Source organism: Trichomycterus rosablanca, chromosome 4 (assembly GCF_030014385.1).
Source record: "Trichomycterus rosablanca isolate fTriRos1 chromosome 4, fTriRos1.hap1, whole genome shotgun sequence".
NCBI lineage: Eukaryota > Metazoa > Chordata > Actinopteri > Siluriformes > Trichomycteridae > Trichomycterus > Trichomycterus rosablanca.
The window spans coordinates 10,511,381-10,539,316 of NC_085991.1; the positions used below are offsets into that span (position 1 = coordinate 10,511,381).

The 27,936-nt window shown below is 41.2% G+C and overlaps 3 long non-coding RNA genes and 19 other non-coding genes across 22 annotated transcripts; all 22 read right to left on the minus strand.

Moving 5' to 3' along the window:
• Window positions 1-316: 316 nt before the first annotated feature.
• On the minus strand, window positions 317-925 carry LOC134311387 (uncharacterized). The gene is made up of 2 exons (XR_010011402.1): window positions 743-925; window positions 317-505 (listed from the first exon to the last, which is right to left on the minus strand). It is a non-coding gene; the product is annotated as an uncharacterized LOC134311387 (long non-coding RNA).
• A 1,041-nt stretch (window positions 926-1,966) lies between these two features.
• On the minus strand, window positions 1,967-2,130 carry LOC134313103 (U1 spliceosomal RNA). Its single transcript, XR_010012000.1, has one exon. It is a non-coding gene; the product is annotated as a U1 spliceosomal RNA (small nuclear RNA).
• A 1,224-nt stretch (window positions 2,131-3,354) lies between these two features.
• Window positions 3,355-3,518, minus strand: LOC134313115 (U1 spliceosomal RNA). Its single transcript, XR_010012012.1, has one exon. It is a non-coding gene; the product is annotated as a U1 spliceosomal RNA (small nuclear RNA).
• Window positions 3,519-4,357: 839 nt separating this feature from the next.
• On the minus strand, window positions 4,358-4,521 carry LOC134313165 (U1 spliceosomal RNA). The gene has a single exon (XR_010012061.1). It is a non-coding gene; the product is annotated as a U1 spliceosomal RNA (small nuclear RNA).
• Window positions 4,522-5,745: 1,224 nt separating this feature from the next.
• Window positions 5,746-5,909, minus strand: LOC134313146 (U1 spliceosomal RNA). Its single transcript, XR_010012042.1, has one exon. It is a non-coding gene; the product is annotated as a U1 spliceosomal RNA (small nuclear RNA).
• A 791-nt stretch (window positions 5,910-6,700) lies between these two features.
• On the minus strand, window positions 6,701-7,309 carry LOC134311388 (uncharacterized). The gene is made up of 2 exons (XR_010011403.1): window positions 7,127-7,309; window positions 6,701-6,889 (listed from the first exon to the last, which is right to left on the minus strand). It is a non-coding gene; the product is annotated as an uncharacterized LOC134311388 (long non-coding RNA).
• Window positions 7,310-8,601: 1,292 nt separating this feature from the next.
• Window positions 8,602-8,765, minus strand: LOC134313116 (U1 spliceosomal RNA). The gene has a single exon (XR_010012013.1). It is a non-coding gene; the product is annotated as a U1 spliceosomal RNA (small nuclear RNA).
• An 839-nt stretch (window positions 8,766-9,604) lies between these two features.
• LOC134313166 (U1 spliceosomal RNA) lies at window positions 9,605-9,768 on the minus strand. Its single transcript, XR_010012062.1, has one exon. It is a non-coding gene; the product is annotated as a U1 spliceosomal RNA (small nuclear RNA).
• A 1,484-nt stretch (window positions 9,769-11,252) lies between these two features.
• LOC134313118 (U1 spliceosomal RNA) lies at window positions 11,253-11,416 on the minus strand. Its single transcript, XR_010012015.1, has one exon. It is a non-coding gene; the product is annotated as a U1 spliceosomal RNA (small nuclear RNA).
• A 552-nt stretch (window positions 11,417-11,968) lies between these two features.
• Window positions 11,969-12,132, minus strand: LOC134313144 (U1 spliceosomal RNA). The gene has a single exon (XR_010012040.1). It is a non-coding gene; the product is annotated as a U1 spliceosomal RNA (small nuclear RNA).
• A 1,650-nt stretch (window positions 12,133-13,782) lies between these two features.
• Window positions 13,783-13,946, minus strand: LOC134313178 (U1 spliceosomal RNA). The gene has a single exon (XR_010012073.1). It is a non-coding gene; the product is annotated as a U1 spliceosomal RNA (small nuclear RNA).
• A 1,180-nt stretch (window positions 13,947-15,126) lies between these two features.
• On the minus strand, window positions 15,127-15,290 carry LOC134313102 (U1 spliceosomal RNA). Its single transcript, XR_010011999.1, has one exon. It is a non-coding gene; the product is annotated as a U1 spliceosomal RNA (small nuclear RNA).
• Window positions 15,291-16,251: 961 nt separating this feature from the next.
• On the minus strand, window positions 16,252-16,415 carry LOC134313123 (U1 spliceosomal RNA). Its single transcript, XR_010012020.1, has one exon. It is a non-coding gene; the product is annotated as a U1 spliceosomal RNA (small nuclear RNA).
• Window positions 16,416-17,207: 792 nt separating this feature from the next.
• Window positions 17,208-17,816, minus strand: LOC134311389 (uncharacterized). The gene is made up of 2 exons (XR_010011404.1): window positions 17,634-17,816; window positions 17,208-17,396 (listed from the first exon to the last, which is right to left on the minus strand). It is a non-coding gene; the product is annotated as an uncharacterized LOC134311389 (long non-coding RNA).
• A 1,041-nt stretch (window positions 17,817-18,857) lies between these two features.
• Window positions 18,858-19,021, minus strand: LOC134313104 (U1 spliceosomal RNA). The gene has a single exon (XR_010012001.1). It is a non-coding gene; the product is annotated as a U1 spliceosomal RNA (small nuclear RNA).
• A 1,225-nt stretch (window positions 19,022-20,246) lies between these two features.
• On the minus strand, window positions 20,247-20,410 carry LOC134313119 (U1 spliceosomal RNA). The gene has a single exon (XR_010012016.1). It is a non-coding gene; the product is annotated as a U1 spliceosomal RNA (small nuclear RNA).
• Window positions 20,411-21,249: 839 nt separating this feature from the next.
• LOC134313148 (U1 spliceosomal RNA) lies at window positions 21,250-21,413 on the minus strand. The gene has a single exon (XR_010012044.1). It is a non-coding gene; the product is annotated as a U1 spliceosomal RNA (small nuclear RNA).
• An 837-nt stretch (window positions 21,414-22,250) lies between these two features.
• On the minus strand, window positions 22,251-22,414 carry LOC134313167 (U1 spliceosomal RNA). The gene has a single exon (XR_010012063.1). It is a non-coding gene; the product is annotated as a U1 spliceosomal RNA (small nuclear RNA).
• Window positions 22,415-23,898: 1,484 nt separating this feature from the next.
• Window positions 23,899-24,062, minus strand: LOC134313120 (U1 spliceosomal RNA). The gene has a single exon (XR_010012017.1). It is a non-coding gene; the product is annotated as a U1 spliceosomal RNA (small nuclear RNA).
• Window positions 24,063-25,314: 1,252 nt separating this feature from the next.
• On the minus strand, window positions 25,315-25,478 carry LOC134313137 (U1 spliceosomal RNA). Its single transcript, XR_010012033.1, has one exon. It is a non-coding gene; the product is annotated as a U1 spliceosomal RNA (small nuclear RNA).
• A 549-nt stretch (window positions 25,479-26,027) lies between these two features.
• On the minus strand, window positions 26,028-26,191 carry LOC134313185 (U1 spliceosomal RNA). Its single transcript, XR_010012080.1, has one exon. It is a non-coding gene; the product is annotated as a U1 spliceosomal RNA (small nuclear RNA).
• Window positions 26,192-27,312: 1,121 nt separating this feature from the next.
• On the minus strand, window positions 27,313-27,476 carry LOC134313208 (U1 spliceosomal RNA). Its single transcript, XR_010012101.1, has one exon. It is a non-coding gene; the product is annotated as a U1 spliceosomal RNA (small nuclear RNA).
• Between the last annotated feature and the right edge of the window lie 460 nt (window positions 27,477-27,936).

Consider the following 27,936-nt stretch of genomic DNA (forward strand, 5'->3'; position numbering starts at 1 on the left):
CGCCACAAATCCGTTCTACACTGTAAGCCCGGATGAGTTCAACCTACTTAAAAAATTTGGGGAAACCGCTTGCCTTAAAAAAGTTAAGTAATTTATAATGAAAACTTGAGTTAGCATAACTTAAATCATTAAGTTATTACATCTAAAAGGCAAGTTGATTAAACTTTATTTTTTTTGTTATACCAACTGGTTTCCCCAATAATTCTACTTATTATCTTGAGCTCAATGGACAAAAATAGTGATTTCTTCTTAGTTTTCATGTTAATTACGTTTTACATATCAATTAGAAATGTTTATAGAAAAACAGACAGAATAATAACATTATTTTTCTTTATTTCACTTCAGAAGTATTTACTTAAAATACAACATGTCAATAAAACATCTTAAAAACTGTACAAGCTGTATATAAAGTTCTGATGAAACACAAACAGCTCTTCACAGTAACCATGAACCTGTACTCAGTTTCACACAGCAAGCTGATTTCTTAACGTTTGGCTGCAGCTCTCTAAAACAAAACAAAACAAAAAACAAGAAACAGAAGTATTAATATCAACATTAATACCATTCATTTAAGGAATAAAATAAAGCAAGCCAGCACACTCTTTGCTTCGTATGAAGGCTAGCATGCTAGCATGTAGCCTAAACACGGGGAAATAAAGCAGCGCTGTTTGATTATTTATTTAGTGTCAACATTAAGATCATTTATTTGAAACAAAATTGTTAAGTAAAGTACAACACTTACCAAAATTAGACGGAAGATGAAAAAGTCCCATCAGACTGGTGTACATGCTACTCAAAAATAGCATAATGAGAAAGAAAATGTTCGTCCATTTAGTTTAACAAAGGTTCCACTTCACAAAAGACAAGTTTACTTTTGCAAAAAGCCTTAAATGAAAAGTAAAAAGTAATTTGCAACAATAGGATATAAAAGTTAAAACAAATAGCTACCCGAACACAAGAAAATCATTTTTGCCTGATTCACCAAAAGCAAGCTGAAAAAAGGCGGACTTACACGTAAATGGTGGGCGTTTTTCTGTTGAATTACCTTAACTTAACTTCTTTAAGTTAATCTGATAGAAAAGTCTTTTTTTTTTTGTTTAGTAAACTTAAATCTTTTAGCACATTTAAATGTGTACTCAAGTGAGTACAATGTACTCTGCATTTTATAGTAGGGCAAAAAAAACTTAAATATTTTATATATGTTGTACTAAAAATGTTTGATTAGATATAAAGTCCGGGCTAACAGTGTACTGATCCGAGCTGCAAATCGAAATACGACGAATCAGAATGAAAATCATACAGAACAAGAAAAAAATGAATACGGTCTCGCTCAATTTTACAAGCTCTTGCTTTGCCACCACAGAAATCAAGGAAAAGCGCGAACGCGGTCCCTCATTATCAGAAATTAGCGTTCTATTTCACGTTTGTATCAACAAGCTTTTTATGTAAACGCTGCCTATCCAAAAATAGCTCTGAACGACCACTTTTTTCCCCACGAATCCGTCCAATTGATCGGAACTGCACGCAAAAGAACAACGAATCAGAATGAAAATCATACAGAGCAAGAAACTAATTGAATACGGTCGGCTAAAATCTACAAGCTCTATCTTTGCCACCACAGAAATCAGGGGAGAGCGCGAACGCAGTCCCCCACTAACTTTATATATAAGTTAAATATCCTACTGTGTTTTTTTCATTTTTTATTTTATTAATAATTTTGGCGATGGGTGCCCTTTTTTTGGCTTGAGCACCTGCCCCCAAAAATGTCTGTGCACGTGCCTGGCCCAGTGCTAAAGCTGATTTAAAATACCGGTCTCTTTAACGTTTGTATCAACAAGCTTTTTATGTAAACGCTGCCTTTCCAAAAATAGCTCTGGACGACCACTTTTGTCCCAACGCAAAAATGCCTGATCCGAGCTGCACATCGAACAAAATCTACAAACTCTATTTTTGCCAACACAGAAATCAGGGGAGAGCGCGAACGCAGTCCCCCACTATCAGAAATTATGCAGTCGAGATTCCCACATTTGGGGAATTCGCAGCGGTCAGCACAACCGAAGTGCAATGGCTGAGCCTCGCCCTGGGTGAACCACCTTCTTGATCATGGTCTCGCCCCTGCCAGGTAAGTATGAGGTGTAGAGGCACCGCCGAACAGAGACACCGAATCACACACCGTTCAAACTCACGGTGAGCTCCACTCGTCTACTCATCACACCAGCACAAAACGCCGCTATTCTGCAACATCAAAACGACCACGCCGACATTTGCCTGAAAATAAGAAAAAAAAAAAAAAACACTTGGTTCAACCAAAACAGAAGAAAAAAATGATCATTTCAAATTGATCTACAAAAAAGAAAAAAGAAAAACACTGTAAAAATCCACCTGACAAGCATGCCCTTTACAGGTTTGGCATAGCTCAATCATGAAACGGTCAAATTAGCCTAAGAAATAGTGCAAACGGCTAATTATGTGCCCAGTGCTAAAGCTGATCTAAAATACCGGTCTCTTTAACGTTTGTATCAACAAGCTTTTCATGTAAACGCTGCCTATCCAAAAATAGCTCTGGACGACCACTTTTTTTCCAAGGCAAAAACGCCACAAATCCGTTCTTGATCCGAGCTGCAAATCGAAATACGACGAATCAGAATGAAAATCATACAGAACAAGAAACAAAATGAATACGGTCTCGCTCAATTTTACAAGCTCTTGCTTTGCCACCACAGAAATCAAGGGAAAGCGCGAACGCGGTCCCTCATTATCAGAAATTAGCGTTCTACTTCACGTTTGTATCAACAAGCTTCTTATGTAAACGCTGCCTATCCAAAAATAGCTCTGAACGACCACTTTTTTCCCCACGAATCCGTCCAATTGATCGGAACTGCACGCAAAAGAACAACGAATCAGAATGAAAATCATACAGAACAAGAAACTAATTGAATACGGTCGGCTAAAATCTACAAGCTCTATCTTTGCCACCACAGAAATCAGGGGAGAGCGCGAACGCAGTCCCCCACTAACTTTATATATAAGTTAAATATCCTACTGTGTTTTTTCATTTTTTATTTTATTAATAATTTTGGCGATGGGTGCCCTTTTTTTGGCTTGAGCACCTGCCCCCAAAAATGTCTGTGCACGTGCCTGGCCCAGTGCTAAAGCTGATTTAAAATACCGGTCTCTTTAACGTTTGTATCAACAAGCTTTTTATGTAAACGCTACCTTTCCAAAAATAGCTCTGGACGACCACTTTTATACCAACGCAAAAATGCCACAAATCCGTTCTCCTGATCTGAGCTGCACATCGAACAACGACGGTCGGCTAAAATCTGCAAACTCTATTTTTGCCACCACAGAAATCAGGGGAGAGCGCGAACGCAGTCCCCCACTATCAGAAATTATGCAGTCGAGATTCCCACATTTGGGGAATTCGCAGCGGTCAGCACAACCGGAGTGCAATGGCTGAGCCTCGCCCTGGGTGAACCACCTTCTTGATCATGGTCTCGCCCCTGCCAGGTAAGTATGAGGTGTAGAGGCACCGCCGAACAGAGACACCGAATCACACACCGTTCAAACTCACGGTGAGCTCCACTCGTCTACTCATCACACCAGCACAAACCTCACCGAACGCAAACGCCGCTATTCTGCAACATCAAAACGACCACGCCGACATTTGCCTGAAAAAAGGAAAAAAAAAAAAAAAACACTTGGTTCAACCAAAACAGAAGAAAAAAAATGATCATTTCAAATTGATCTACAAAAAAGAAAAAAAAAAACACTGTAAAAATCCACCTGACAAGCATGCCCTTTACAGGTTTGGCATAGCTCAATCATGAAACGGTCAAATTAGCCTAAGAAATAGTGCAAACGGCTAATTATGTGCCCAGTGCTAAAGCTGATCTAAAATACCGGTCTCTTTAACGTTTGTATCAACAAGCTTTTTATGTAAACGCTGCCTATCCAAAAATAGCTCTGGACGACCACTTTTTTTCCAAGGCAAAAACGCCACAAATCCGTTCTGATCCGAGCTGCAAATCGAAATACGACGAATCAGAATGAAAATCATACAGAACAAGAAACAAAATGAATACGGTCTCGCTCAATTTTACAAGCTCTTGCTTTGCCACCACAGAAATCAAGGGAAAGCGCGAACGCGGTCCATCATTATCAGAAATTAGCCTTCTATTTCACGTTTGTATCAACAAGCTTTTTATGTAAACGCTGCCTTTCCAAAAATAGCTCTGGACGACCACTTTTGTCCCAACGCAAAAATGCCACAAATCCGTTCTCCTGATCCGAGCTGCACATCGAACAACGACGGTCGGCTAAAATCTACAAACTCTATTTTTGCCACCACAGAAATCAGGGGAGAGCGCGAACGCAGTCCCCCACTATCAGAAATTATGCAGTCGAGATTCCCACATTTGGGGAATTCGCAGCGGTCAGCACAACCGAAGTGCAATAGCTGAACCTCGCCCTGGGTGAACCACCTTCTTGATCATGGTCTCGCCCCTGCCAGGTAAGTATGAGGTGTAGAGGCACCGCCGAACAGAGACACCGAATCACACACCGTTCAAACTCACGGTGAGCTCCACTCGTCTACTCATCACACCAGCACAAAACGCCGCTATTCTGCAACATCAAAACGACCACGCCGACATTTGCCTGAAAATAAGAAAGAAAAGAAAAAAACACTTGGTTCAACCAAAACAGAAGAAAAAAATGATCATTTCAAATTGATCTACAAAAAAGAAAAGAAAAAACACTGTAAAAATCCACCTGACAAGCATGCCCTTTACAGGTTTGGCATAGCTCAATCATGAAACGGTCAAATTAGCCTAAGAAATAGTGCAAACGGCTAATTATGTGCCCAGTGCTAAAGCTGATCTAAAATACCGGTCTCTTTAACGTTTGTATCAACAAGCTTTTTATGTAAACGCTGCCTATCCAAAAATAGCTCTGGACGACCACTTTTTTTCCAAGGCAAAAACGCCACAAATCCGTTCTTGATCCGAGCTGCAAATCGAAATACGACGAATCAGAATGAAAATCATACAGAACAAGAAACAAAATGAATACGGTCTCGCTCAATTTTACAAGCTCTTGCTTTGCCACCACAGAAATCAAGGGAAAGCGCGAACGCGGTCCCTCATTATCAGAAATTAGCGTTCTATTTCACGTTTGTATCAACAAGCTTTTTATGTAAACGCTGCCTATCCAAAAATAGCTCTGAACGACCACTTTTTTCCCCACGAATCCGTCCAATTGATAGGAACTGCACGCAAAAGAACAACGAATCAGAATGAAAATCATACAGAACAAGAAACTAATTGAATACGGTCGGCTAAAATCTACAAGCTCTATCTTTGCCACCACAGAAATCAGGGGAGAGCGCGAACGCAGTCCCCCACTAACTTTATATATAAGTTAAATATCCTACTGTGTTTTTTCATTTTTTATTGTATTAATAATTTTGGCGATGGGTGCCCTTTTTTTGGCTTGAGCACCTGCCCCCAAAAATGTCTGTGCACGTACCTGGCCCAGTGCTAAAGCTGATTTAAAATACCGGTCTCTTTAACGTTTGTATCAACAAGCTTTTTATGTAAACGCTGCCTTTCCAAAAATAGCTCTGGACGACCACTTTTGTCCCAACGCAAAAATGCCACAAATCCGTTCTCCTGATCCGAGCTGCACATCGAACAACGACGGTCGACTACAATCTACAAACTCTATTTTTGCCACCACAGAAATCAGGGGAGAGCGCGAACGCAGTCCCCCACTATCAGAAATTATGCAGTCGAGATTCCCACATTTGGGGAATTCGCAGCGGTCAGCACAACCAGAGTACAATGGCTGAGCCTCGCCCTGGGTGAACCACCTTCTTGATCATGGTCTCGCCCCTGCCAGGTAAGTATGAGGTGTAGAGGCACCGCCGAACAGAGACACCGAATCACACACCGTTCAAACTCACGGTGAGCTCCACTCGTCTACTCATCACACCAGCACAAACCTCACCGAACGCAAACGCCGCTATTCTGCAACATCAAAACGACCACGCCGACATTTGCCTGAAAATAAGGAAAAAAAAAAAAAACACTTGGTTCAACCAAAACAGAAGAAAAAAATGATCATTTCAAATTGATCTACAAAAAAGAAAAAAAAACACTGTAAAAATCCACCTGACAAGCATGCCCTTTACAGGTTTGGCATAGCTCAATCATGAAACGGTCAAATTAGCCTAAGAAATAGTGCAAACGGCTAATTATGTGCCCAGTGCTAAAGCTGATCTAAAATACCGGTCTCTTTAACGTTTGTATCAACAAGCTTTTTATGTAAACGCTGCCTATCCAAAAATAGCTCTGGACGACCACTTTTTTTCCAAGGCAAAAACGCCACAAATCCGTTCTACACTGTAAGCCCGGATGAGTTCAACCTACTTAAAAAATTTGGGGAAACCGCTTGCCTTAAAAAAGTTAAGTAATTTATAATGAAAACTTGAGTTAGCATAACTTAAATCATTAAGTTATTACATCTAAAAGGCAAGTTGATTAAACTTTATTTTTTTTGTTATACCAACTGGTTTCCCCAATAATTCTACTTATTATCTTGAGCTCAATGGACAAAAATAGTGATTTCTTCTTAGTTTTCATGTTAATTACGTTTTACATATCAATTAGAAATGTTTATAGAAAAACAGACAGAATAATAACATTATTTTTCTTTATTTCACTTCAGAAGTATTTACTTAAAATACAACATGTCAATAAAACATCTTAAAAACTGTACAAGCTGTATATAAAGTTCTGATGAAACACAAACAGCTCTTCACAGTAACCATGAACCTGTACTCAGTTTCACACAGCAAGCTGATTTCTTAACGTTTGGCTGCAGCTCTCTAAAACAAAACAAAACAAAAAACAAGAAACAGAAGTATTAATATCAACATTAATACCATTCATTTAAGGAATAAAATAAAGCAAGCCAGCACACTCTTTGCTTCGTATGAAGGCTAGCATGCTAGCATGTAGCCTAAACACGGGGAAATAAAGCAGCGCTGTTTGATTATTTATTTAGTGTCAACATTAAGATCATTTATTTGAAACAAAATTGTTAAGTAAAGTACAACACTTACCAAAATTAGACGGAAGATGAAAAAGTCCCATCAGACTGGTGTACATGCTACTCAAAAATAGCATAATGAGAAAGAAAATGTTCGTCCATTTAGTTTAACAAAGGTTCCACTTCACAAAAGACAAGTTTACTTTTGCAAAAAGCCTTAAATGAAAAGTAAAAAGTAATTTGCAACAATAGGATATAAAAGTTAAAACAAATAGCTACCCGAACACAAGAAAATCATTTTTGCCTGATTCACCAAAAGCAAGCTGAAAAAAGGCGGACTTACACGTAAATGGTGGGCGTTTTTCTGTTGAATTACCTTAACTTAACTTCTTTAAGTTAATCTGATAGAAAAGTCTTTTTTTTTTTGTTTAGTAAACTTAAATCTTTTAGCACATTTAAATGTGTACTCAAGTGAGTACAATGTACTCTGCATTTTATAGTAGGGCAAAAAAAACTTAAATATTTTATATATGTTGTACTAAAAATGTTTGATTAGATATAAAGTCCGGGCTAACAGTGTACTGATCCGAGCTGCAAATCGAAATACGACGAATCAGAATGAAAATCATACAGAACAAGAAAAAAATGAATACGGTCTCGCTCAATTTTACAAGCTCTTGCTTTGCCACCACATAAATCAAGGAAAAGCGCGAACGCGGTCCCTCATTATCAGAAATTAGCGTTCTATTTCACGTTTGTATCAACAAGCTTTTTATGTAAACGCTGCCTATCCAAAAATAGCTCTGAACGACCACTTTTTTCCCCACGAATCCGTCCAATTGATCGGAACTGCACGCAAAAGAACAACGAATCAGAATGAAAATCATACAGAGCAAGAAACTAATTGAATACGGTCGGCTAAAATCTACAAGCTCTATCTTTGCCACCACAGAAATCAGGGGAGAGCGCGAACGCAGTCCCCCACTAACTTTATATATAAGTTAAATATCCTACTGTGTTTTTTTCATTTTTTATTTTATTAATAATTTTGGCGATGGGTGCCCTTTTTTTGGCTTGAGCACCTGCCCCCAAAAATGTCTGTGCACGTGCCTGGCCCAGTGCTAAAGCTGATTTAAAATACCGGTCTCTTTAACGTTTGTATCAACAAGCTTTTTATGTAAACGCTGCCTTTCCAAAAATAGCTCTGGACGACCACTTTTGTCCCAACGCAAAAATGCCTGATCCGAGCTGCACATCGAACAAAATCTACAAACTCTATTTTTGCCAACACAGAAATCAGGGGAGAGCGCGAACGCAGTCCCCCACTATCAGAAATTATGCAGTCGAGATTCCCACATTTGGGGAATTCGCAGCGGTCAGCACAACCGAAGCTTTTTATGTAAACGCTACCTTTCCAAAAATAGCTCTGGACGACCACTTTTATACCAACGCAAAAATGCCACAAATCCGTTCTCCTGATCTGAGCTGCACATCGAACAACGACGGTCGGCTAAAATCTGCAAACTCTATTTTTGCCACCACAGAAATCAGGGGAGAGCGCGAACGCAGTCCCCCACTATCAGAAATTATGCAGTCGAGATTCCCACATTTGGGGAATTCGCAGCGGTCAGCACAACCGGAGTGCAATGGCTGAGCCTCGCCCTGGGTGAACCACCTTCTTGATCATGGTCTCGCCCCTGCCAGGTAAGTATGAGGTGTAGAGGCACCGCCGAACAGAGACACCGAATCACACACCGTTCAAACTCACGGTGAGCTCCACTCGTCTACTCATCACACCAGCACAAACCTCACCGAACGCAAACGCCGCTATTCTGCAACATCAAAACGACCACGCCGACATTTGCCTGAAAAAAGGAAAAAAAAAAAAAAAACACTTGGTTCAACCAAAACAGAAGAAAAAAAATGATCATTTCAAATTGATCTACAAAAAAGAAAAAAAAAAACACTGTAAAAATCCACCTGACAAGCATGCCCTTTACAGGTTTGGCATAGCTCAATCATGAAACGGTCAAATTAGCCTAAGAAATAGTGCAAACGGCTAATTATGTGCCCAGTGCTAAAGCTGATCTAAAATACCGGTCTCTTTAACGTTTGTATCAACAAGCTTTTTATGTAAACGCTGCCTATCCAAAAATAGCTCTGGACGACCACTTTTTTTCCAAGGCAAAAACGCCACAAATCCGTTCTGATCCGAGCTGCAAATCGAAATACGACGAATCAGAATGAAAATCATACAGAACAAGAAACAAAATGAATACGGTCTCGCTCAATTTTACAAGCTCTTGCTTTGCCACCACAGAAATCAAGGGAAAGCGCGAACGCGGTCCATCATTATCAGAAATTAGCCTTCTATTTCACGTTTGTATCAACAAGCTTTTTATGTAAACGCTGCCTTTCCAAAAATAGCTCTGGACGACCACTTTTGTCCCAACGCAAAAATGCCACAAATCCGTTCTCCTGATCCGAGCTGCACATCGAACAACGACGGTCGGCTAAAATCTACAAACTCTATTTTTGCCACCACAGAAATCAGGGGAGAGCGCGAACGCAGTCCCCCACTATCAGAAATTATGCAGTCGAGATTCCCACATTTGGGGAATTCGCAGCGGTCAGCACAACCGAAGTGCAATAGCTGAACCTCGCCCTGGGTGAACCACCTTCTTGATCATGGTCTCGCCCCTGCCAGGTAAGTATGAGGTGTAGAGGCACCGCCGAACAGAGACACCGAATCACACACCGTTCAAACTCACGGTGAGCTCCACTCGTCTACTCATCACACCAGCACAAAACGCCGCTATTCTGCAACATCAAAACGACCACGCCGACATTTGCCTGAAAATAAGAAAGAAAAGAAAAAAACACTTGGTTCAACCAAAACAGAAGAAAAAAATGATCATTTCAAATTGATCTACAAAAAAGAAAAGAAAAAACACTGTAAAAATCCACCTGACAAGCATGCCCTTTACAGGTTTGGCATAGCTCAATCATGAAACGGTCAAATTAGCCTAAGAAATAGTGCAAACGGCTAATTATGTGCCCAGTGCTAAAGCTGATCTAAAATACCGGTCTCTTTAACGTTTGTATCAACAAGCTTTTTATGTAAACGCTGCCTATCCAAAAATAGCTCTGGACGACCACTTTTTTTCCAAGGCAAAAACGCCACAAATCCGTTCTTGATCCGAGCTGCAAATCGAAATACGACGAATCAGAATGAAAATCATACAGAACAAGAAACAAAATGAATACGGTCTCGCTCAATTTTACAAGCTCTTGCTTTGCCACCACAGAAATCAAGGGAAAGCGCGAACGCGGTCCCTCATTATCAGAAATTAGCGTTCTATTTCACGTTTGTATCAACAAGCTTTTTATGTAAACGCTGCCTATCCAAAAATAGCTCTGAACGACCACTTTTTTCCCCACGAATCCGTCCAATTGATAGGAACTGCACGCAAAAGAACAACGAATCAGAATGAAAATCATACAGAACAAGAAACTAATTGAATACGGTCGGCTAAAATCTACAAGCTCTATCTTTGCCACCACAGAAATCAGGGGAGAGCGCGAACGCAGTCCCCCACTAACTTTATATATAAGTTAAATATCCTACTGTGTTTTTTCATTTTTTATTGTATTAATAATTTTGGCGATGGGTGCCCTTTTTTTGGCTTGAGCACCTGCCCCCAAAAATGTCTGTGCACGTACCTGGCCCAGTGCTAAAGCTGATTTAAAATACCGGTCTCTTTAGTCATGAAACTAATTGAATACGGTCGGCTAAAATCTACAAGCTCTATCTTTGCCACCACAGAAATAAGGGGAGAGCGCGAACGCAGTCCCCCACTAACTTTATATATAAGTTAAATATCCTACTGTGTTTTTTCATTTTTTATTTTATTAATAATTTTGGCGATGGGTGCCCTTTTTTTGGCTTGAGCACCTGCCCCCAAAAATGTCTGTGCACGTGCCTGGCCCAGTGCTAAAGCTGATTTAAAATACCGGTCTCTTTAACGTTTGTATCAACAAGCTTTTTATGTAAACGCTGCCTTTCCAAAAATAGCTCTGGACGACCACTTTTGTCCCAACGCAAAAATGCCACAAATCCGTTCTCCTGATCCGAGCAGCACATCGAACAACGACGGTCGGCTAAAATCTGCAAACTCTATTTTTGCCACCACAGAAATCAGGGGAGAGCGCGAACGCAGTCCCCCACTATCAGAAATTATGCAGTCGAGATTCCCACATTTGGGGAATTCGCAGCGGTCAGCACAACCGGAGTGCAATGGCTGAGCCTCGCCCTGGGTGAACCACCTTCTTGATCATGGTCTCGCCCCTGCCAGGTAAGTATGAGGTGTAGAGGCACCGCCGAACAGAGACACCGAATCACACACCGTTCAAACTCACGGTGAGCTCCACTCGTCTACTCATCACACCAGCACAAAACGCCGCTATTCTGCAACATCAAAACGACCACGCCGACATTTGCCTGAAAATAAGAAAGAAAAAAAAAACACTTGGTTCAACCAAAACAGAAGAAAAAAATGATCATTTCAAATTGATCTACAAAAAAGAAAAAAAAAAACACTGTAAAAATCCACCTGACAAGCATGCCCTTTACAGGTTTGGCATAGCTCAATCATGAAACGGTCAAATTAGCCTAAGAAATAGTGCAAACGGCTAATTATGTGCCCAGTGCTAAAGCTGATCTAAAATACCGGTCTCTTTAACGTTTGTATCAACAAGCTTTTCATGTAAACGCTGCCTATCCAAAAATAGCTCTGGACGACCACTTTTTTTCCAAGGCAAAAACACCACAAATCCGTTCTCTTGATCCGAGCTGCACATCGAACAACGACGGTCGGCTAAAATCTACAAACTCTATTTTTGCCACCACAGAAATCAGGGGAGAGCGCGAACGCAGTACCCCACTATCAGAAATTATGCAGTCGAGATTCCCACATTTGGGGAATTCGCAGCGGTCAGCACAACCGAAGTGCAATGGCTGAGCCTCGCCCTGGGTGAACCACCTTCTTGATCGTGGTCTCGCCCCTGCCAGGTAAGTATGAGGTGTAGAGGCACCGCCGAACAGAGACACCGAATCACACACCGTTCAAACTCACGGTGAGCTCCACTCGTCTACTCATCACACCAGCACAAAACGCCACTATTCTGCAACATCAAAACGACCACGCCGACATTTGCCTGAAAATAAGAAAAAAAAAAAAAAAAACACTTGGTTCAACCAAAACAGAAGAAAAAAATGATCATTTCAAATTGATCTACAAAAAAGAAAAGAAAAAACACTGTAAAAATCCACCTGACAAGCATGCCCTTTACAGGTTTGGCATAGCTCAATCATGAAACGGTCAAATTAGCCTAAGAAATAGTGCAAACGGCTAATTATGTGCCCAGTGCTAAAGCTGATCTAAAATACCGGTCTCTTTAACGTTTGTATCAACAAGCTTTTCATATAAACGCTGCCTATCCAAAAATAGCTCTGGACGACCACTTTTTTTCCAAGGCAAAAACGCCACAAATCCGTTCTTGATCCGAGCTGCAAATCGAAATACGACGAATCAGAATGAAAATCATACAGAACAAGAAACAAAATGAATACGGTCTCGCTCAATTTTACAAGCTCTTGCTTTGCCACCACAGAAATCAGGGGAGAGCGCGAACGCAGTCCCCCACTAACTTTATATATAAGTTAAATATCCTACTGCGTTTTTTCATTTTTTATTTTATTAATAATTTTGGCGATGGGTGCCCTTTTTTTGGCTTGAGCACCTGCCCCCAAAAATGTCTGTGCACGTGCCTGGCCCAGTGCTAAAGCTGATTTAAAATACCGGTCTCTTTAACGTTTGTATCAACAAGCTTTTTATGTAAACGCTGCCTTTCCAAAAATAGCTCTGGACGACCACTTTTGTCCCAACGCAAAAATGCCACAAATCCGTTCTATCCGAGCTTCAAATCGAAATACGACGAATCAGAATGAAAATCATACAGAACAAGAAACAAAATGAATACGGTCTCGCTCAATTTTACAAGCTCTTGCTTTGCCACCACATAAATCAAGGGAAAGCGCGAACGTGGTCCCTCATTATCAGAAATTAGCGTTCTATTTCACGTTTGTATCAACAAGCTTTTTATGCAAACGCTGCCTATCCAAAAATAGCTCTGAACTACCACTTTTTGCCCCACGAATCCGTCCAATTGATCGGAACTGCACGCAAAAGAACAACGAATCAGAATGAAAATCATACAGAACAAGAAAATAATTGAATACGGTCGGCTAAAATCTACAAGCTCTATCTTTGCCACCACAGAAATCAGGGAAGAGCGTGAACGCAGTCCCCCACTAACTTTATATATAAGTTAAATATCCTACTGTGTTTTTTCATTTATTATTTTATTAATAATTTTGGCGATGGGTGCCCTTTTTTTGGCTTGAGCACCTGCCCCCAAAAATGTCTGTGCACGTACCTGGCCCAGTGCTAAAGCTGATTTAAAATACCGGTCTCTTTAACGTTTGTATCAACAAGCTTTTTATGTAAGCTGCCTTTTATGTTATGCTGCCTTTCCAAAAATAGCTCTGGACGACCACTTTTGTCCCAACGCAAAAATGCCACAAATCCGTTCTCCTGATCCGAGCTGCACATCGAACAACGACGGTCGGCTAAAACCTACAAACTCTATTTTTGCCACCACAGAAATCAGGGGAGAGCGCGAACGCAGTCCCCCACTATCAGAAATTATGCAGTCGAGATTCCCACATTTGGGGAATTCTCAGCGGTCAGCACAACCGAAGTGCAATGGCTGAGCCTCGCCCTGGGTGAACCACCTTCTTGATCGTGGTCTCGCCCCTGCCAGGTAAGTATGAGGTGTAGAGGCACCGCCGAACAGAGACACCGAATCACACACCGTTCAAACTCACGGTGAGCTCCACTCGTCTACTCATCACACCAGCACAAAACGCCACTATTCTGCAACATCAAAACGACCACGCCGACATTTGCCTGAAAATAAGAAAATTGGTTCAACCAAAACAGAAGAAAAAAATGATCATTTCAAATTGATCTACAAAAAAGAAAGAAAAAAACACTGTAAAAATCCACCTGACAAGCATGCCCTTTACAGGTTTGGCATAGCTCAATCATGAAACGGTCAAATTAGCCTAAGAAATAGTGCAAACGGCTAATTATGTGCCCAGTGCTAAAGCTGATCTAAAATACCGGTCTCTTTAACGTTTGTATCAACAAGCTTTTCATGTAAACGCTGCCTATCCAAAAATAGCTCTGGACGACCACTTTTTTTCCAAGGCAAAAACGCCACAAATCCGTTCTTGATCCGAGCTGCAAATCGAAATACGACGAATCAGAATGAAAATCATACAGAACAAGAAACAAAATGAATACGGTCTCGCTCAATTTTACAAGCTCTTGCTTTGCCACCACAGAAATCAAGGGAAAGCGCGAACGCGGTCCCTCATTATCAGAAATTAGCGTTCTATTTCACGTTTGTATCTACAAGCTTTTTATGTAAACGCTGCCTATCCAAAAATAGCTCTGAACGACCACTTTTTTCCCCACGAATCCGTCCAATTGATCGGAACTGCACGCAAAAGAACAACGAATCAGAATGAAAATCATACAGAACAAGAAACTAATTGAATACGGTCGGCTAAAATCTACAAGCTCTATCTTTGCCACCACAGAAATCAGGGGAGAGCGCGAACGCAGTCCCCCACTAACTTTATATATAAGTTAAATATCCTACTGTGTTTTTTCATTTTTTATTTTATTAATAATTTTGGCGATGGGTGCCCTTTTTTTGGCTTGAGCACCTGCCCCCAAAAATGTCTGTGCACGTGCCTGGCCCAGTGCTAAAGCTGATTTAAAATACCGGTCTCTTTAACGTTTGTATCAACAAGCTTTTTATGTAAACGCTGCCTTTCCAAATATAGCTCTGGACGACCACTTTTGTCCCAACGCAAAAATGCCTGATCCTAGCTGCACATCGAACAAAATCTACAAACTCTATTTTTGCCACCACAGAAATCAGGGGAGAGCGCGAACGCAGTCCCCCACTATCAGAAATTATGCAGTCGAGATTCCCACATTTGGGGAATTCGCAGCGGTCAGCACAACCGAAGTGCAATGGCTGAGCCTCGCCCTGGGTGAACCACCTTCTTGATCGTGGTCTCGCCCCTGCCAGGTAAGTATGAGGTGTAGAGGCACCGCCGAACAGAGACACCGAATCACACACCGTTCAAACTCACGGTGAGCTCCACTCGTCTACTCATCACACCAGCACAAAACGCCACTATTCTGCAACATCAAAACGACCACGCCGACATTTGCCTGAAAATAAGAAAAAAAAAAAAACACTTGGTTCAACCAAAACAGAAGAAAAAAATGATCATTTCAAATTGATCTACAAAAAAGAAAAAAAAACACTGTAAAAATCCACCTGACAAGCATGCCCTTTACAGGTTTGGCATAGCTCAATCATGAAACGGTCAAATTAGCCTAAGAAATAGTGCAAACGGCTAATTATGTGCCCAGTGCTAAAGCTGATCTAAAATACCGGTCTCTTTAACGTTTGTATCAACAAGCTTTTCATATAAACGCTGCCTATCCAAAAATAGCTCTGGACGACCACTTTTTTTCCAAGGCAAAAACGCCACAAATCCGTTCTTGATCCGAGCTGCAAATCGAAATACGACGAATCAGAATGAAAATCATACAGAACAAGAAACAAAATGAATACGGTCTCGCTCAATTTTACAAGCTCTTGCTTTGCCACCACAGAAATCAGGGGAGAGCGCGAACGCAGTCCCCCACTAACTTTATATATAAGTTAAATATCCTACTGTGTTTTTTCATTTTTTATTTTATTAATAATTTTGGCGATGGGTGCCCTTTTTTTGGCTTGAGCACCTGCCCCCAAAAATGTCTGTGCACGTGCCTGGCCCAGTGCTAAAGCTGATTTAAAATACCGGTCTCTTTAACGTTTGTATCAACAAGCTTTTTATGTAAACGCTGCCTTTCCAAAAATAGCTCTGGACGACCACTTTTGTCCCAACGCAAAAATGCCACAAATCCGTTCTCCTGATCCGAGCTGCACATCGAACAACGACGGTCGACTACAATCTACAAACTCTATTTTTGCCACCACAGAAATCAGGGGAGAGCGCGAACGCAGTCCCCCACTATCAGAAATTATGCAGTCGAGATTCCCACATTTGGGGAATTCGCAGCGGTCAGCACAACCAGAGTGCAATGGCTGAGCCTCGCCCTGGGTGAACCACCTTCTTGATCATGGTCTCGCCCCTGCCAGGTAAGTATGAGGTTTAGAGGCACCGCCGAACAGAGACACCGAATCACACACCGTTCAAACTCACGGTGAGCTCCACTCGTCTACTCATCACACCAGCACAAACCTCACCGAACGCAAACGCCGCTATTCTGCAACATCAAAACGACCACGCCGACATTTGCCTGAAAATAAGGAAAAAAAAAAAAAACACTTGGTTCAACCAAAACAGAAGAAAAAAATGATCATTTCAAATTGATCTACAAAAAAGAAAAAAAAAACACTGTAAAAATCCACCTGACAAGCATGCCCTTTACAGGTTTGGCATAGCTCAATCATGAAACGGTCAAATTAGCCTAAGAAATAGTGCAAACGGCTAATTATGTGCCCAGTGCTAAAGCTGATCTAAAATACCGGTCTCTTTAACGTTTGTATCAACAAGCTTTTTATGTAAACGCTGCCTATCCAAAAATAGCTCTGGACGACCACTTTTTTTCCAAGGCAAAAACGCCACAAATCCGTTCTACACTGTAAGCCCGGATGAGTTCAACCTACTTAAAAAATTTGGGGAAACCGCTTGCCTTAAAAAAGTTAAGTAATTTATAATGAAAACTTGAGTTAGCATAACTTAAATCATTAAGTTATTACATCTAAAAGGCAAGTTGATTAAACTTTATTTTTTTTGTTATACCAACTGGTTTCCCCAATAATTCTACTTATTATCTTGAGCTCAATGGACAAAAATAGTGATTTCTTCTTAGTTTTCATGTTAATTACGTTTTACATATCAATTAGAAATGTTTATAGAAAAACAGACAGAATAATAACATTCTTTTTCTTTATTTCACTTCAGAAGTATTTACTTAAAATACAACATGTCAATAAAACATCTTAAAAACTGTACAAGCTGTATATAAAGTTCTGATGAAACACAAACAGCTCTTCACAGTAACCATGAACCTGTACTCAGTTTCACACAGCAAGCTGATTTCTTAACGTTTGGCTGCAGCTCTCTAAAACAAAACAAAACAAAAAACAAGAAACAGAAGTATTAATATCAACATTAATACCATTCATTTAAGGAATAAAATAAAGCAAGCCAGCACACTCTTTGCTTCGTATGAAGGCTAGCATGCTAGCATGTAGCCTAAACACGGGGAAATAAAGCAGCGCTGTTTGATTATTTATTTAGTGTCAACATTAAGATCATTTATTTGAAACAAAATTGTTAAGTAAAGTACAACACTTACCAAAATTAGACGGAAGATGAAAAAGTCCCATCAGACTGGTGTACATGCTACTCAAAAATAGCATAATGAGAAAGAAAATGTTCGTCCATTTAGTTTAACAAAGGTTCCACTTCACAAAAGACAAGTTTACTTTTGCAAAAAGCCTTAAATGAAAAGTAAAAAGTAATTTGCAACAATAGGATATAAAAGTTAAAACAAATAGCTACCCGAACACAAGAAAATCATTTTTGCCTGATTCACCAAAAGCAAGCTGAAAAAAGGCGGACTTACACGTAAATGGTGGGCGTTTTTCTGTTGAATTACCTTAACTTAACTTCTTTAAGTTAATCTGATAGAAAAGTCTTTTTTTTTTTGTTTAGTAAACTTAAATCTTTTAGCACATTTAAATGTGTACTCAAGTGAGTACAATGTACTCTGCATTTTATAGTAGGGCAAAAAAAACTTAAATATTTTATATATGTTGTACTAAAAATGTTTGATTAGATATAAAGTCCGGGCTAACAGTGTACTGATCCGAGCTGCAAATCGAAATACGACGAATCAGAATGAAAATCATACAGAACAAGAAAAAAATGAATACGGTCTCGCTCAATTTTACAAGCTCTTGCTTTGCCACCACATAAATCAAGGAAAAGCGCGAACGCGGTCCCTCATTATCAGAAATTAGCGTTCTATTTCACGTTTGTATCAACAAGCTTTTTATGTAAACGCTGCCTATCCAAAAATAGCTCTGAACGACCACTTTTTTCCCCACGAATCCGTCCAATTGATCGGAACTGCACGCAAAAGAACAACGAATCAGAATGAAAATCATACAGAGCAAGAAACTAATTGAATACGGTCGGCTAAAATCTACAAGCTCTATCTTTGCCACCACATAAATCAGGGGAGAGCGCGAACGCAGTCCCCCACTAACTTTATATATAAGTTAAATATCCTACTGTGTTTTTTTCATTTTTTATTTTATTAATAATTTTGGCGATGGGTGCCCTTTTTTTGGCTTGAGCACCTGCCCCCAAAAATGTCTGTGCACGTGCCTGGCCCAGTGCTAAAGCTGATTTAAAATACCGGTCTCTTTAACGTTTGTATCAACAAGCTTTTTATGTAAACGCTGCCTTTCCAAAAATAGCTCTGGACGACCACTTTTGTCCCAACGCAAAAATGCCTGATCCGAGCTGCACATCGAACAAAATCTACAAACTCTATTTTTGCCACCACAGAAATCAGGGGAGAGCGCGAACGCAGTCCCCCACTATCAGAAATTATGCAGTCGAGATTCCCACATTTGGGGAATTCGCAGCGGTCAGCACAACCGAAGTGCAATGGCTGAGCCTCGCCCTGGGTGAACCACCTTCTTGATCATGGTCTCGCCCCTGCCAGGTAAGTATGAGGTGTAGAGGCACCGCCGAACAGAGACACCGAATCACACACCGTTCAAACTCACGGTGAGCTCCACTCGTCTACTCATCACACCAGCACAAAACGCCACTATTCTGCAACATCAAAACGACCACGCCGATATTTGCCTGAAAATAAGAAGAAAAAAAAAAAACACTTGGTTCAACCAAAACAGAAGAAAAAAATGATCATTTCAAATTGATCTACAAAAAAGAAAAAAAAAAAAACACTGTAAAAATCCACCTGACAAGCATGCCCTTTACAGGTTTGGCATAGCTCAATCATGAAACGGTCAAATTAGCCTAAGAAATAGTGCAAACGGCTAATTATGTGCCCAGTGCTAAAGCTGATCTAAAATACCGGTCTCTTTAACGTTTGTATCAACAAGCTTTTCATGTAAACGCTGCCTATCCAAAAATAGCTCTGGACGACCACTTTTTTTCCAAGGCAAAAACGCCACAAATCCGTTCTTGATCCGAGCTGCAAATCGAAATACGACGAATCAGAATGAAAATCATACAGAACAAGAAACAAAATGAATACGGTCTCGCTCAATTTTACAAGCTCTTGCTTTGCCACCACAGAAATCAAGGGAAAGCGCGAACGCGGTCCCTCATTATCAGAAATTAGCGTTCTACTTCACGTTTGTATCAACAAGCTTCTTATGTAAACGCTGCCTATCCAAAAATAGCTCTGAACGACCACTTTTTTCCCCACGAATCCGTCCAATTGATCGGAACTGCACGCAAAAGAACAACGAATCAGAATGAAAATCATACAGAACAAGAAACTAATTGAATACGGTCGGCTAAAATCTACAAGCTCTATCTTTGCCACCACAGAAATCAGGGGAGAGCGCGAACGCAGTCCCCCACTAACTTTATATATAAGTTAAATATCCTACTGTGTTTTTTCATTTTTTATTTTATTAATAATTTTGGCGATGGGTGCCCTTTTTTTGGCTTGAGCACCTGCCCCCAAAAATGTCTGTGCACGTGCCTGGCCCAGTGCTAAAGCTGATTTAAAATACCGGTCTCTTTAACGTTTGTATCAACAAGCTTTTTATGTAAACGCTACCTTTCCAAAAATAGCTCTGGACGACCACTTTTATACCAACGCAAAAATGCCACAAATCCGTTCTCCTGATCTGAGCTGCACATCGAACAACGACGGTCGGCTAAAATCTGCAAACTCTATTTTTGCCACCACAGAAATCAGGGGAGAGCGCGAACGCAGTCCCCCACTATCAGAAATTATGCAGTCGAGATTCCCACATTTGGGGAATTCGCAGCGGTCAGCACAACCGGAGTGCAATGGCTGAGCCTCGCCCTGGGTGAACCACCTTCTTGATCATGGTCTCGCCCCTGCCAGGTAAGTATGAGGTGTAGAGGCACCGCCGAACAGAGACACCGAATCACACACCGTTCAAACTCACGGTGAGCTCCACTCGTCTACTCATCACACCAGCACAAACCTCACCGAACGCAAACGCCGCTATTCTGCAACATCAAAACGACCACGCCGACATTTGCCTGAAAAAAGGAAAAAAAAAAAAAAAAAAACACTTGGTTCAACCAAAACAGAAGAAAAAAATGATCATTTCAAATTGATCTACAAAAAAGAAAAAAAAAACACTGTAAAAATCCACCTGACAAGCATGCCCTTTACAGGTTTGGCATAGCTCAATCATGAAACGGTCAAATTAGCCTAAGAAATAGTGCAAACGGCTAATTATGTGCCCAGTGCTAAAGCTGATCTAAAATACCGGTCTCTTTAACGTTTGTATCAACAAGCTTTTTATGTAAACGCTGCCTATCCAAAAATAGCTCTGGACGACCACTTTTTTTCCAAGGCAAAAACGCCACAAATCCGTTCTGATCCGAGCTTCAAATCGAAATACGACGAATCAGAACGAAAATCATACAGAACAAGAAAAAAATGAATACGGTCTCGCTCAATTTTACAAGCTCTTGCTTTGCCACCACAGAAATCAAGGGAAAGCGCGAACGCGGTCCCTCATTATCAGAAATTAGCGTTCTATTTCACGTTTGTATCTACAAGCTTTTTATGTAAACGCTGCCTTTCCAAAAATAGCTCTGGACGACCACTTTTGTCCCAACGCAAAAATGCCACAAATCCGTTCTCCTGATCCGAGCTGCACATCGAACAACGACGGTCGGCTAAAATCTGCAAACTCTATTTTTGCCACCACAGAAATCAGGGGAGAGCGCGAACGCAGTCCCCCACTATCAGAAATTATGCAGTCGAGATTCCCACATTTGGGGAATTCACAGCGGTCAGCACAACCGGAGTGCAATGGCTGAGCCTCGCCCTGGGTGAACCACCTTCTTGATCATGGTCTCGCCCCTGCCAGGTAAGTATGAGGTGTAGAGGCACCGCCGAACAGAGACACCGAATCACACACCGTTCAAACTCACGGTGAGCTCCACTCGTCTACTCATCACACCAGCACAAACCTCACCGAACGCAAACGCCGCTATTCTGCAACATCAAAACGACCACGCCGACATTTGCCTGAAAATAAGAAAGAAAAAAAAAAAACACTTGGTTCAACCAAAACAGAAGAAAAAAATGATCATTTCAAATTGATCTACAAAAAAGAAAAAAAAAACACTGTAAAAATCCACCTGACAAGCATGCCCTTTACAGGTTTGGCATAGCTCAATCATGAAACGGTCAAATTAGCCTAAGAAATAGTGCAAACGGCTAATTATGTGCCCAGTGCTAAAGCTGATCTAAAATACCGGTCTCTTTAACGTTTGTATCAACAAGCTTTTTATGTAAACGCTGCCTATCCAAAAATAGCTCTGGACGACCACTTTTTTTCCAAGGCAAAAACGCCACAAATCCGTTCTGATCCGAGCTGCAAATCGAAATACGACGAATCAGAATGAAAATCATACAGAACAAGAAACAAAATGAATACGGTCTCGCTCAATTTTACAAGCTCTTGCTTTGCCACCACAGAAATCAAGGGAAAGCGCGAACGCGGTCCATCATTATCAGAAATTAGCCTTCTATTTCACGTTTGTATCAACAAGCTTTTTATGTAAACGCTGCCTTTCCAAAAATAGATCTGGACGACCACTTTTGTCCCAACGCAAAAATGCCACAAATCCGTTCTCCTGATCCGAGCTGCACATCGAACAACGACGGTCGGCTAAAATCTACAAACTCTATTTTTGCCACCACAGAAATCAGGGGAGAGCGCGAACGCAGTCCCCCACTATCAGAAATTATGCAGTCGAGATTCCCACATTTGGGGAATTCGCAGCGGTCAGCACAACCGAAGTGCAATAGCTGAACCTCGCCCTGGGTGAACCACCTTCTTGATCATGGTCTCGCCCCTGCCAGGTAAGTATGAGGTGTAGAGGCACCGCCGAACAGAGACACCGAATCACACACCGTTCAAACTCACGGTGAGCTCCACTCGTCTACTCATCACACCAGCACAAAACGCCGCTATTCTGCAACATCAAAACGACCACGCCGACATTTGCCTGAAAATAAGAAAGAAAAGAAAAAAACACTTGGTTCAACCAAAACAGAAGAAAAAAATGATCATTTCAAATTGATCTACAAAAAAGAAAAGAAAAAACACTGTAAAAATCCACCTGACAAGCATGCCCTTTACAGGTTTGGCATAGCTCAATCATGAAACGGTCAAATTAGCCTAAGAAATAGTGCAAACGGCTAATTATGTGCCCAGTGCTAAAGCTGATCTAAAATACCGGTCTCTTTAACGTTTGTATCAACAAGCTTTTTATGTAAACGCTGCCTATCCAAAAATAGCTCTGGACGACCACTTTTTTTCCAAGGCAAAAACGCCACAAATCCGTTCTTGATCCGAGCTGCAAATCGAAATACGACGAATCAGAATGAAAATCATACAGAACAAGAAACAAAATGAATACGGTCTCGCTCAATTTTACAAGCTCTTGCTTTGCCACCACAGAAATCAAGGGAAAGCGCGAACGCGGTCCCTCATTATCAGAAATTAGCGTTCTATTTCACGTTTGTATCAACAAGCTTTTTATGTAAACGCTGCCTATCCAAAAATAGCTCTGAACGACCACTTTTTTCCCCACGAATCCGTCCAATTGATAGGAACTGCACGCAAAAGAACAACGAATCAGAATGAAAATCATACAGAACAAGAAACTAATTGAATACGGTCGGCTAAAATCTACAAGCTCTATCTTTGCCACCACAGAAATCAGGGGAGAGCGCGAACGCAGTCCCCCACTAACTTTATATATAAGTTAAATATCCTACTGTGTTTTTTCATTTTTTATTGTATTAATAATTTTGGCGATGGGTGCCCTTTTTTTGGCTTGAGCACCTGCCCCCAAAAATGTCTGTGCACGTACCTGGCCCAGTGCTAAAGCTGATTTAAAATACCGGTCTCTTTAGTCATGAAACTAATTGAATACGGTCGGCTAAAATCTACAAGCTCTATCTTTGCCACCACAGAAATAAGGGGAGAGCGCGAACGCAGTCCCCCACTAACTTTATATATAAGTTAAATATCCTACTGTGTTTTTTCATTTTTTATTTTATTAATAATTTTGGCGATGGGTGCCCTTTTTTTGGCTTGAGCACCTGCCCCCAAAAATGTCTGTGCACGTGCCTGGCCCAGTGCTAAAGCTGATTTAAAATACCGGTCTCTTTAACGTTTGTATCAACAAGCTTTTTATGTAAACGCTGCCTTTCCAAAAATAGCTCTGGACGACCACTTTTGTCCCAACGCAAAAATGCCACAAATCCGTTCTCCTGATCCGAGCAGCACATCGAACAACGACGGTCGGCTAAAATCTGCAAACTCTATTTTTGCCACCACAGAAATCAGGGGAGAGCGCGAACGCAGTCCCCCACTATCAGAAATTATGCAGTCGAGATTCCCACATTTGGGGAATTCGCAGCGGTCAGCACAACCGGAGTGCAATGGCTGAGCCTCGCCCTGGGTGAACCACCTTCTTGATCATGGTCTCGCCCCTGCCAGGTAAGTATGAGGTGTAGAGGCACCGCCGAACAGAGACACCGAATCACACACCGTTCAAACTCACGGTGAGCTCCACTCGTCTACTCATCACACCAGCACAAACCTCACCGAACGCAAACGCCGCTATTCTGCAACATCAAAACGACCACGCCGACATTTGCCTGAAAATAAGAAAAAAAAAAAAAACACTTGGTTCAACCAAAACAGAAGAAAAAAATGATCATTTCAAATTGATCTACAAAAAAAGAAAAAAAAACCACTGTAAAAATCCACCTGACAAGCATGCCCTTTACAGGTTTGGCATAGCTCAATCATGAAACGGTCAAATTAGCCTAAGAAATAGTGCAAACGGCGAATTATGTGCCCAGTGCTAAAGCTGATCTAAAATACCGGTCTCTTTAACGTTTGTATCAACAAGCTTTTTATGTAAACGCTGCCTATCCAAAAATAGCTCTGGACGACCACTTTTTTTCCAAGGCAAAAACGCCACAAATCCGTTCTTGATCCGAGCTGCAAATCGAAATGCGACGAATCAGAATGAAAATCATACAGAACAAGAAACAAAATGAATACGGTCTCGCTCAATTTTACAAGCTCTTGCTTTGCCACCACAGAAATCAAGGGAAAGCGCGAACGCGGTCCCTCATTATCAGAAATTAGCGTTCTATTTCACGTTTGTATCAACAAGCTTTTTATGTAAACGCTGCCTATCCAAAAATAGCTCTGAACGACCACTTTTTTCCCCACGAATCCGTCCAATTGATCGGAACTGCACGCAAAAGAACAACGAATCAGAATGAAAATCATACAGAACAAGAAACTAATTGAATACGGTCGGCTAAAATCTACAAGCTCTATCTTTGCCACCACAGAAATCAGGGGAGAGCGCGAACGCAGTCCCCCACTAACTTTATATATAAGTTAAATATCCTACTGTGTTTTTTCAATTTTTATTTCATTAATAATTTTGGCGATGGGTGCTCTTTATTTGGCTTGAGCACCTGCCCCCAAAAATGTCTGTGCACGTGCCTGGCCCAGTGCTAAAGCTGATTTAAAATACCGGTCTCTTTAACGTTTGTATCAACAAGCTTTTTATGTAAGCTGCCTTTTATGTTATGCTGCCTTTCCAAAAATAGCTCTGGACGACCACTTTTGTCCCAACGCAAAAATGCCACAAATCCGTTCTCCTGATCCGAGCTGCACATCGAACAACGACGGTCGGCTAAAACCCACAAACTCTATTTTTGCCACCACAGAAATCAGGGGAGAGCGCGAACGCAGTCCCCCACTATCAGAAATTATGCAGTCGAGATTCCCACATTTGGGGAATTCGCAGCGGTCAGCACAACCGGAGTGCAATGGCTGAACCTCGCCCTGGGTGAACCACCTTCTTGATCATGGTCTCGCCCCTGCCAGGTAAGTATGAGGGGTAGAGGCACCGCCGAACAGAGACACCGAATCACACACCGTTCAAACTCACGGTGAGCTCCACTCGTCTACTCATCACACCAGCACAAAACGCCGCTATTCTGCAACATCAAAACGACCACGCCGATATTTGCCTGAAAATAAGAAAAAAAAAACCACTTGGTTCAACCAAAACAGAAGAAAAAAATGATCATTTCAAATTGATCTACAAAAAATAAAAAAGAAAACACTGTAAAAATCCACCTGACAAGCATGCCCTTTACAGGTTTGGCATAGCTCAATCATAAAACGGTCAAATTAGCCTAAGAAATAGTGCAAACGGCTAATTATGTGCCCAGTGCTAAAGCTGATCTAAAATACCGGTCTCTTTAACGTTTGTATCAACAAGCTTTTCATGTAAACGCTGCCTATCCAAAAATAGCTCTGGACGACCACTTTTTTTCCAAGGCAAAAACACCACAAATCCGTTCTCTTGATCCGAGCTGCACATCGAACAACGACGGTCGGCTAAAATCTACAAACTCTATTTTTGCCACCACAGAAATCAGGGGAGAGCGCGAACGCAGTACCCCACTATCAGAAATTATGCAGTCGAGATTCCCACATTTGGGGAATTCGCAGCGGTCAGCACAACCTAAGTGCAATGGCTGAGCCTCGCCCTGGGTGAATCACCTTCTTGATCGTGGTCTCGCCCCTGCCAGGTAAGTATGAGGTGTAGAGGCACCGCCGAACAGAGACACCGAATCACACACCGTTCAAACTCACGGTGAGCTCCACTCGTCTACTCATCACACCAGCACAAAACGCCACTATTCTGCAACATCAAAACGACCACGCCGACATTTGCCTGAAAATAAGAAAGAAAAAAAAAACACTTGGTTCAACCAAAACAGAAGAAAAAAATGATCATTTCAAATTGATCTACAAAAAAGAAAAAAAAACACTGTAAAAATCCACCTGACAAGCATGCCCTTTACAGGTTTGGCATAGCTCAATCATGAAACGGTCAAATTAGCCTAAGAAATAGTGCAAACGGCTAATTATGTGCCCAGTGCTAAAGCTGATCTAAAATACCGGTCTCTTTAACGTTTGTATCAACAAGCTTTTCATATAAACGCTGCCTATCCAAAAATAGCTCTGGACGACCACTTTTTTTCCAAGGCAAAAACGCCACAAATCCGTTCTTGATCCGAGCTGCAAATCGAAATACGACGAATCAGAATGAAAATCATACAGAACAAGAAACAAAATGAATACGGTCTCGCTCAATTTTACAAGCTCTTGCTTTGCCACTACAGAAATCAAGGGAAAGCGCGAACGCGGTCCCTCATTATCAGAAATTAGCGTTCTATTTCACGTTTGTCGGAACTGCACGCAAAAGAACAACGAATCAGAATGAAAATCATACAGAGCAAGAAACTAATTGAATACGGTCGGCTAAAATCTACAAGCTCTATCTTTGCCACCACAGAAATCAGGGGAGAGCGCGAACGCAGTCCCCCACTAACTTTATATATAAGTTAAATATCCTACTGTGTTTTTTCATTTTTTATTTTATTAATAATTTTGGCGATGTGTGCCCTTTTTTTGGCTTGAGCATCTGCCCCCAAAAATGTCTGTGCACGTGCCTGGCCCAATGCTAAAGCTGATTTAAAATACCGGTCTCTTTAACGTTTGTATCAACAAGCTTTTTATGTAAACGCTGCCTTTCCAAAAATAGCTCTGGACGACCACTTTTGTCCCAACGCAAAAATGCCACAAATCCGTTCTCCTGATCCGAGCTGCACATCGAACAAAATCTACAAACTCTATTTTTGCCACCATAGAAATCAGGGGAGAGCGCGAACGCAGTCCCCCACTATCAGAAATTATGCAGTCGAGATTCCCACATTTGGGGAATTCGCAGCGGTCAGCACAACCAGAGTGCAATGGCTGAGCCTCGCCCTGGGTGAACCACCTTCTTGATAATGGTCTCGCCCCTGTCAGGTAAGTATGAGGTGTAGAGGCACCGCCGAACAGAGACACCGAATCACACACGGTTCAAACTCACGGTGAGCTCCACTCGTCTACTCATCACACCAGCACAAAAAGCCGCTATTCTGCAACATCAAAACGACCACGCCGACATTTGCCTGAAAATAAGAAAAAAAAACCACTTGGTTCAACCAAAACAGAAGAAAAAAATGATCATTTCAAATTGATCTACAAAAAAGAAAAAAGAAAACACTGTAAAAATCCACCTGACAAGCATGCCCTTTACAGGTTTGGCATAGCTCAATCATAAAACGGTCAAATTAGCCTAAGAAATAGTGCAAACGGCTAATTATGTGCCCAGTGCTAAAGCTGATCTAAAATACCGGTCTCTTTAACGTTTGTATCAACAAGCTTTTTATGTAAACGCTGCCTATCCAAAAACAGCTCTGGACGACCACTTTTTTTCCAAGGCAAAAACGC